This window comes from Mustelus asterias, chromosome 4 (genome assembly GCF_964213995.1).
Source record: "Mustelus asterias chromosome 4, sMusAst1.hap1.1, whole genome shotgun sequence".
NCBI classification, from domain to species: Eukaryota; Metazoa; Chordata; class Chondrichthyes; order Carcharhiniformes; family Triakidae; genus Mustelus; species Mustelus asterias.
In genome coordinates, this window is record NC_135804.1 from 132,771,344 (window position 1) to 132,781,086 (window position 9,743).

Consider the following 9,743-nt stretch of genomic DNA (forward strand, 5'->3'; position numbering starts at 1 on the left):
GCCAGCTCTTTGAAAGAGCTATCTGAATAGCTTCACTTGTGCTGCACTTCCCCCACAGCCATGTAAATGTACTGCCCCATGCCTGGTGGGCAGTGCCAAGGTACCCCCTTGGACATGGGCACTTTGCCCCTTGGGCAGTGCCAGGGGGCACAGGCTGGCACTGCCAAGGTGCCCATGCTCAGGGGGCACCACCCCCACCGCTCAATCCCTGGGGTGGGGCAGGGTCAAATTGCCTCCTCCTTCATTCCCGTCGGGTCTCCCACTGGTTCCCCGAACGTGGGAAGCTACTCTAAATTCCGCTGGAGTGAAATACTCCTGACCGGGTGGGAGATGCTATCGGACCCGACCCGATAATCACATTTAAATTATATTAAAAACAGATTAAAATCACTTACCTGGATTTCCTGCCGGTTTCCGGTGTGGTCTCGACTGCGCCTACTCTCCAGTGGTGGGAGACACGCATGCATCGAGAACATGTGCGAATCACACAAAATGGCCGACACGCGTGTCTCCCAACCCGACGCACCAAAAAACTAGCGTGTTGCGATGGGAGAATCAGGTCCCTAATTTCCTTTTGAGAATTAGTATTGAGTCTGGATTCAAGATCATTGCAAGATGCAATGTGAAGCAAAACCTCCTCGTCCCCTTTCTAAATTTGCTTTGGCAATTATTGTAAATATGTGTGATGTCTGATTACCCACATTCCCATCCACAAAAGCAGATACTCCCAAACTATTTTGGCCAAAACCCCAAGTATTTTTTGTGTTCCTTTAAGTAATTAATTGTCCACATATCCAAATCGGTCAACATTAACAGTATCCCAAAACCCAAATGGTTATGAGTGATCCAGACTGTGATGGCGCACATTTCTAATCGTACTGCCAACACGGCGGAATGAACAGGAGGATTGAAATTTGAGATTCGGGAAATGGCTTCACTCAGTAACAACAGCAACTTCCATTATAGCAGGGGCAGGCGGTGTGGGAGGGCACTGCACTCACTCCTCACGATAAGGGACAATTCAAAAGTGCAGCATGAAGTCAACAGATGATGGAAAACCTCACAGGGCAGTGCCCTCCCACACCTCCTGCCCCTGTTATAACCTCACAGGTCCAGCACAATTTACCAGAACTTTGGGTGGACCCGAAACATTGGCCGAAATTCTCCAGCCGTTCTCGCCCTGCCGTCGCTGCCAGCGAGAATGGAGAATTTGGCGCTCAACCAAATTTCCATTCACAGCAGCGGGACTGGAGAATCCCAGTCGCGGGGTGAGGTCGGGAAATCCCGGCCCATTAACTCAGCTTGTCTCTCCACAGATGTTTCTGGAGCGATTGAGTTTTTCCAGAACTTTGCGTTTTCATTTCAGAATTCTAGCACCCGTTTTTGAGGTTTGGGACGAGGTTTTAGCACCACGAGTGAAACTATCACAGACGTTGAAGTAAAATAAAACCAAGTGTAGTGAATTTAAGGAGAGACAATTTCAGGGATGAACTGGAAGGAAAAGCAGAAAGTAAATGGAATATTTGTTAAGATATATCGGCGAGTAAACATATTATTTTAAAATGTATCTCAGAAAGTAATAACTTAAAGACAGAATCTGAACTTGGTGATGAAATAAGGATCTTAAAGTAGTGTAACTGCAAACAATCTATAACAAATGTTCTTTCTCTTACCTGAGATATATTACAGAGTGGTAGAACAGGACACCCACACATGTTTCAGCCAAATCAGATCATTTTTCTTTGAATCCTGTGGAGATTCCACTGAACTCTGAAATGAAACATTAATTTATGAGTGTCACAAGTAGGCTTACATTAACACTGCAATGAAGTTACTATGAAATCCCCGAGTCGCCACACTCTGGCACCTGTTTGGGGACACTGAGGGAGAATTTAGCATGGGCAATGCACCTAACCAGCCCATAGAACCATAGAACCATAGAAAATTACAGCTCAGAAACAGGCCTTTTGGCCCTTCTTGTCTGTGCCGAGCCATTTTTTGCCTAGTCCCACTGACCTGCACTTGGACCATATCCCTCCACACCCCTCTCATCCATGAACCCGTCCAAATTTTTCTTAAATGTTAAAAGTGACCCCGCATTTACCACCTTATCCGGCAGCTCATTCCACACTCCCACCACTCTCTGCGTGAAGAAGCCCCCCCTAATATTCCCTTTAAACTTTTCTCTTTTCACCCTTAACCCATGCCCTCTGGTTTTTTTCTCCCCTAGCCTCAGCGGAAAAAGCCTGCTTGCATTCACTCTATCTATACCCATCAAAATCTTATACACTTCTATCAAATCTCCCCTCAATCTTCTACGCTCCAGGGAATAAAGTCCCAACCTATTCAATCTCTCTCTGTAACTCAGCTTCTCAAGTTCCGGCAACATCCTTGTGAACCTTCTCTGCACTCTTTCAACCTTATTTACATCCTTCCTGTAACTAGGTGACCAAAACTGTACACAATACTCCAAATTCGGCCTCACCAATGCCTTATATAACCTTACCATAACACTCCAACCTTTATACTCGATACTCCGATTTATAAAGGCCAATGTACCAAAGGCACTCTTTACGACCCTATCCACCTGTGACGTCACTTTTAGGGAATTCTGTACCTGTATTCCCAGATCCCTCTGTTCAACTGCACTCTTCAGAGTCCTACCATTTACCCTGTACGTTCTTCTTTGGTTTGTCCTTCCAAAGTGCAATATCTCACACTTGTCTGCGTTAAATTCCATTTGCCATTTTTCATCTTTCGGACTGTGGGAGGAAACCGGGGCACCTGCAGGAAACCCATGCAGACACAGGGAGAACGTGCAGAGTCCGCACAGACAGTGACCCAAGGCCGGAAATCAAACCCAGGTCCCTGGCGCTGTGAGGCAGCAGTGCTAACCACTGTGCCACCGTGCTGCCGTGTTAAATTGAACGTCTGTAGATTCAGGTACAGTGCTGTCTTCTAGTTCCCTGCGTCAAGTGGCAAAGACCCCTGATTTAACAGCTTCATCACAGAGAAAATCAAAACTTGCATTCATAAAGCACCTTTCATAATTTCAGGATGTCCCAAAGCACTTTACATGCCATGAAATACATCAATTTAAATCTGCCCGTGTGGGGCTTCTCTTTTTTTCATCTTCTTGGTTTGTTTTTGGGCAAGAAATGTTGGTAATAGAGTTACAGAGATTTTTCATTATGGGCTGTGGTCTCACTGGAAACAGATGAGGAACTTAATTCCCGACTGGTTTTTCGAGCCTCATCCAAAAGTGGAAAACATTTTCTCTTCATCTATCCCTTCATAGCGTCCTCGGATCAAATTTTCTTGTCCCTCCTGCCATGGGAATTGTAGCGGGCGGGACACGGACCCATTGACTTTGGGTGGGATTTTCTGGTCTTGGAGTGAACGCGTCCAGAAAACCCCGCCCCTAGAGTCAGAGGGGTCTACAGCACAGAAAAAGGCAATTTGGCCCAACTATTTTAATGCTATTTTCCAGCACTTGGCCCATAGCCGTGTATGCCATGGCATCGCAATCTACATTCAAAGTAATTTCAAAAGGGATTACCAAGTGCATAAATTGCTGAGGAGCAAATGGGAGATTTCAGATGTTAATCTTAGAACATAGAACATAGAACAGTACAGCACAGAACAGGCCCTTCGGCCCACGATGTTGTGCCGACCTTCATCTGAAACCAAGATCAAGCTATCCCACTCCCTACCATCCTGGTGTGCTCCATGTGCCTATCCAATAACCGCTTAAATGTTCCTAAAGTGTCTGACTCCACTATCACTGCAGGCAGTCCATTCCACACCCCAACCACTCTCTGCGTGAAGAACCTACCTCTGATATCCTTCCTATATCTCCCACCATGAACCCTATAGTTATGCCCCCTTGTAATAGCTCCATCCACCCGAGGAAATAGTCTTTGAACGTTCACTCGATCTATCCCCTTCATCTTCTCAAGCATCACAACTTATCTCAAACCAACTTATTCACTGTGTTCAGCAGTAATGTAAAAAGCCATTGTTGAATATGTGGTTCCTTTTCAGAATGTTGGGCTTACCAAAGATCATGTGAACAAAGTCAGAAACATTCAGAAACGATCACTAAAACTGACACTGGGGAAAGAAGACCAAAGACATTCTGACACAAAAAGGAAACAATACACATCCCCTTGCTGAGAGGCTAATGAAGCTCTCTCTGGGCCTCACTGTGAAAGTCTTGAATCCCACCTCCCATTGCCACCATATCTCACCACAACAACACAAAAGAAAATATAGCAATGGAATAAAATGGAAAAGGGACCTTTCCTAATAAGATATGGAATCAATGGATTATGAGACAACCCCAATCCCTTACATAAATACTTCATAAACAGTATGTAAATGATTAAGAGTTCAATGAATTCAACCTGACAATGTATGAGCTATCGACCTTAGACTTTTCATTTCTGATCTAAAAATTAAGGAGACCCGCATTTTGCAATGTATTGTAATTACTTGCATGTCAAAATGATCAGAATTGTGCAATTCTTTCATTATTTTGTAGGTAATTTTACAGCTGCTACCATGAAGATTTTTCAAGAAACCAATTATATTTCTACCTCCTGATCTATCTGTGTATTCCAATCAATCTAATCTATCCATCAAATTACTACCATTTGATCGCACTGTCAAAGCTATTTTCCATTGCTTTGTTGATAATTGAGAGAAGGCTGCTGAGATGGTAATTGGCCAGATTGGGTTTGTCCTGCTTTTTTGGACGAATGGTTCACAAAATGATCCCAGGAATGAAGAGTTTGTCACATGAGGAGTGTCGGGGAATCTGGGTCTATACTCGATAGAATTTAGAAGGATGGGGGTGGATCTAATTGAAACTTACGCAAAACTGACAGGCCTAGATAGAGTGGACGTGGAGAGGATGTGGGAGAGACTAGAACTCAAGGGCACATGCTCAGAGTTAAGGGACGCTCCTTTAAAACTCAGATGAGGAGGAATTTCTTCAGCCAGAGGGTGGTGAAATTTTAGAACTCATTGCCACAGAGGACTGTGAAGGCTGAGTGTCTTTAAAACAGAGATAGGTTCTTGATCAATAAGGGGATCAAGGGCTATGGGGAGAAGGCAGGAGAATGGGGATGAGAATCATATCAGCCGTGATTGAATGGTGGAGCAGACTTGATGGGCCGAATGGCCTAATTCTGCTCCTATATCTAATGGTCTAATGGAATCACAAATTTCCACATTGTTGGGTAGCTACATTGTAGCTTTGGATGAGCTTAAGCTAATGAAGAGTGGAAGGTAGCACTCACTGTTGTGACATTATTGTATGAATGCTATGACAATCCGACATATTTTCTTACCCTCGACTATTTTATCATCCATTAAAAGCAAATCTGTTCTCTGATGAGATTAATTGAGAGGTCTTGAAGCAAATAACATATCATGAAATAGTTTGAAACAGGGAGCAATTAAGAGTGGTAACAGATTGGTGCTATTCTGAAGCATTGTGGAGAACATCATAAATAGGACATCAAAAACCACATATTAAAATATATTGTGTGCAAAATTGGAATGCAAAATTTAAAGTGATATAAATATTTAACAATTTTTTGATGAATGGATGAAAATGTAATGAGTCATAATTATTGCTACCAAAGTGGATCGCCTCACATTTATCCACATTACACTGCATCTACCATGCAGATGCCCACACACTCAGCCTGTCTAAATCATGCTGAAGCATCTCTGCATCCTCCTCACAGCTCAGCCTCTCGCCCTTTTAGGGAAGGATATCTGCAGCCTTGACCTGTACACTGTCTAGAATTGTAGTCCTTATTTCAATTTGTCCGCCATATTCTTCCTGCCAAAATGAATCACTTCCAACTTCTCCATAATCATAATAATGAATGAAAAACACTGAATTACTTCTGAAAATATTGAACTTTTAATAAGACCTGTGAGTTTTTTTATAATGAACAACAAGCCCAAAGATGTCTGAGGATGTGGAATCAGTTATTGGCAGAGAAGGAGGCATTCTGGATCCAACAAGCAAAACTTTGGAACTAGCACAGGGAAGTAAATGGTGTACTACATCGGAACATATGAATTACATGCAGTAGTCAGCCATTTGCTCCCTCGAGCCTATGTTCCATTGAGGTAGAACATGGCTGGACTGATTGTGCCTCAATTTTGCTTCTTGCCTTTCCTCTTTAGTCTTTGACACCCTTGTCAATCAAGAATCTATTTCATTCATTGTGAATCCCAAATGCTCCAGCTGAGAACCCCTGCTCTACATTATTACACCACTGTAGGGACACCATCATGCAGGAGTTGGAGGAGGTGATTTGTCTCTTGGGATGTGAAGGCAGTGGAGCCCCAGGCAAACCTTCATGATGCCTTGATGCAGCAGGTGGCGGGAGATAGGATCTGCTGACTTATAGCGAAGGAGGAATCTGGAGCCCCTCACAATATGACGAGATAAATCCAGGCTGTGAGACATGATGGTCATCCAAGTTCCATCCCTCACGGAGTGGGTGTTTGCCAATACCATGCTGATTAGGGATTCTGTCGAGATTAGCATCGTCTGAAAGGATTTGAAGGCACAACATGTTTGGGTTTGAAGTGCTTTCAGATTTGGTGCGTAACGCTAAGTATTGCTCCTTTTACATTCAAGGACTCTGCTCTCTTTTGTAATTTCTAAACAAAGTGCCACCCTTTCTTCAGTTACTCTCACAGGTGTGAAAGTAAGATGAAGCTCCCTTGACCTCTCTTTAGTGATCTAGAATAGAGGAGTTATCCTTTGTTACTCTTTCTGAATTCTCTACACTGACTCATTTCCAACTTGTACGGATGCTACACAAATCTGGAGACAGTGATTTATGGAAAACTGGAATTACATTCTTAGGCTTGGAGCACACTTTCACAGAAAACAGTAACTTCAGTGCAAAGCAATTTACCCTCAAGCTGAAACTGCTGTTAAAGGGGAAGTGCACCATTGCTCTGTCTGTTTATTCATCATTGCATTGTATTTGCTTTCTCAATCAGCATCGAGCCTGTATGGTATTGTTTCAATGTTAGTGCGATATCCTTTGGGATGAATCCGTAATCCAAGGCTCCTGTTGGGAACTGGTGGTAATAAATCGCTTATCTTGGATAGAAAAATCACAAGCTATGTGTTCACGGTTCTGCGATGTGCTCTCCTTGACTGTTACCCCTGATGGACATGGCTGATGATACAATAATTCCTGATAATTACTGTTATGATGACCATGAAGGTCACGAGAGATCATTGATAGATCTCTCCACGGGATATGTGGAGTATGAGCTGCCTTATTGAGTGAGGGAGGTTCCCCAGATAGGAAACAGTTAGCAGGGGTTTTAAAAACCTGTTTCTCCACCCGTACTGAAGTTGGAGATCCCAAGGTGGAGACTACCTGACCATAAGCCTCAGGCGCAACCCTTTCCTTTGGTGCCTGATGAAGGGTGTTGGTGACGGGAAACTGGCATTTGGCTGAATGACTACTCTTAGCCCCTTTTCAGAGTGAATATCGACACCGTTGTATCAGCAAAAGAGTTGATACCAGGGCCTGATGGCATTTTATAATTGTATAGAGTATTAGAACTCATGAAGGCAAATGTTATGTTGGCCTTCATAGTGAGAGGATTTGAATATATGGATAGGGATGTTTTGCTGCAATTTTTGTACGAGGGAGGTCATGCCTCACAAATTTGGTTGAGTTTTTTGAGGAGGTGACAAAAATGATTGACGAGGGAAGGGCCGTGGATGTTGTCTATATGGATTTTAGTAAAGCATTTGACAAGGTCCCTCATGGCAGGCTGGTACAAAAGGTTAAATCTCACGGGATCAAAGGTGAACTAGCTAGATGGGTACAGAACTGGCTTGGCCATAGAAGACAGAGGGTAGCAGTGGAGGGGTATTTTCCTGATTGGAGGTCTATGACTACTGGTGTTCCGTAGGGCGCTGTACTGGGACCTCTGCTGTTTGTGATATATATAAATGATTTGGAAGAAGATGTAGCTGGTCTGATTAGTAAGTTTGCGGACGACACAAAGATTGCTGGAGTTGCGGATAGTGATGAACATTGTCAGAGAATACAGCAGGATATAGATAGGCTGGAAAATTGGGCGGAGAAATGGCAGATGGAATTTAATCCAGATAAATGCGAAGTGATGCATTTTGGTAGATCTAATGCAGGGGGGAGCTATACAATAAATGGCAGAACCATCAGGAGTATAGACACACAGAGGGATCTGGGTATGCAAGTCCACAGATCCTTAAAGGTGTCAGCACAGGTGGAAAAGGTGGTGAAGAAGGCATATGACATGCTTGCCTTTATTGGACGGGGCATTGAGTATAAAAGTTGGCATATGATGTTGCAGTTATATAGAACGTTGGTTAGGCCACATTTGGAATACTGCGTCCAGTTCTGGTCACCACACTACCAGAAGGACGTGGAGGCTTTGGAGAGAGTGCAGAAAAGGTTTATCAGGATGTTGCCTGGTATGGAGGGTATTAACTATGAGGAGAGATTGAGTAAACTAGGGTTGTTCTCCCTGGAAAGACGGAGGTTGAGGGGCGACCTAATAGAAGTTTATAAAATTATGAAGGGCATAGATAGGGTGAAGAGTTGTAGGCTGTTTGCCAGGTCAGAAATGACAAACACAAGAGGTCACAAGTTCAAGGTAAGGGGGGCAAGGTTCAATACAGATATGCGGGGGACGTATTTTACACAGAGGGGCTGGTGGGGGCCTGGAATGCACTACCAAGCAAGGTGGTTGAGGCAGACACGCTAGGATCATTTAAGACTTATCTCGATAGCCACATGAACAGACTGGGAATAGAGGGATACAAACGGATGGTCTAGTTAGGAACACATGATCGGTGCAGACTTGGAGGGCCGAAGGGCCTGTTCCTGTGCTGTATTGTTCTTTGTCCTTTGTATAGGGCATTGGTGAGACCACACCTTGAGTATTGTGTGCAGTTGTGGTGCCCTTAACTGAGGACGGATGTCTTTGCTATAGGGGAAGTACCGTGAAGGTTTACCAGGCTGATTCCTGGGATGGCAGGTCTGTCATATGAGGAGAGACTAAATTAGTTAGGATTATATTCACTGGAGTTTAGAAGAGTGAGAGGAGATCTCATCAAAACTTATAAAATTCTAACAGGGTTAGACAGGGTAGATTCAGAAAGAATGTCCCCAATGGTGGGAATGACCAGAACTAGGGGTCATAGCTTGAGGATAAGGGGTAAGCCTTTTAGAACAGAGGTGAGGAGAAATTTCTTCACCCAGAGGGTGGTGAATGTGTGGAATTCACTACCACAAAGTAATTAAGGCTAAAACATCTGATTCCAAGAAAAAATTAGATATAGCTCTTGAGGCTAAAGGTATCAAGGGATATGGGAGGAAGTGGGGGGTTCAGGATATTGAATTTGATGATCAACCATGATCAAGGTGAATGGCAGAGCAGGCTCAAAGGGCCGAATGGCCTACTCCTGCTTCTAGTTTCTATGTTTCTATGTATATGACCAAATCTACAGCAATCTCTCCTGGTTCCAGCAGGATTACTCCGATAGCAGAATGCTTATGCCAACTCGCTGCAAGAGTTGAACTTCTTTCACTCCTGTGCTCTTTCCCTGTCCCCCTGCAATTTATTTTCTCCTCAGGTACTTACCCAATTCCCTTTTGAAAGCCCTGAAATAATCTGCCTCCACCACTCTCACAGGCAAT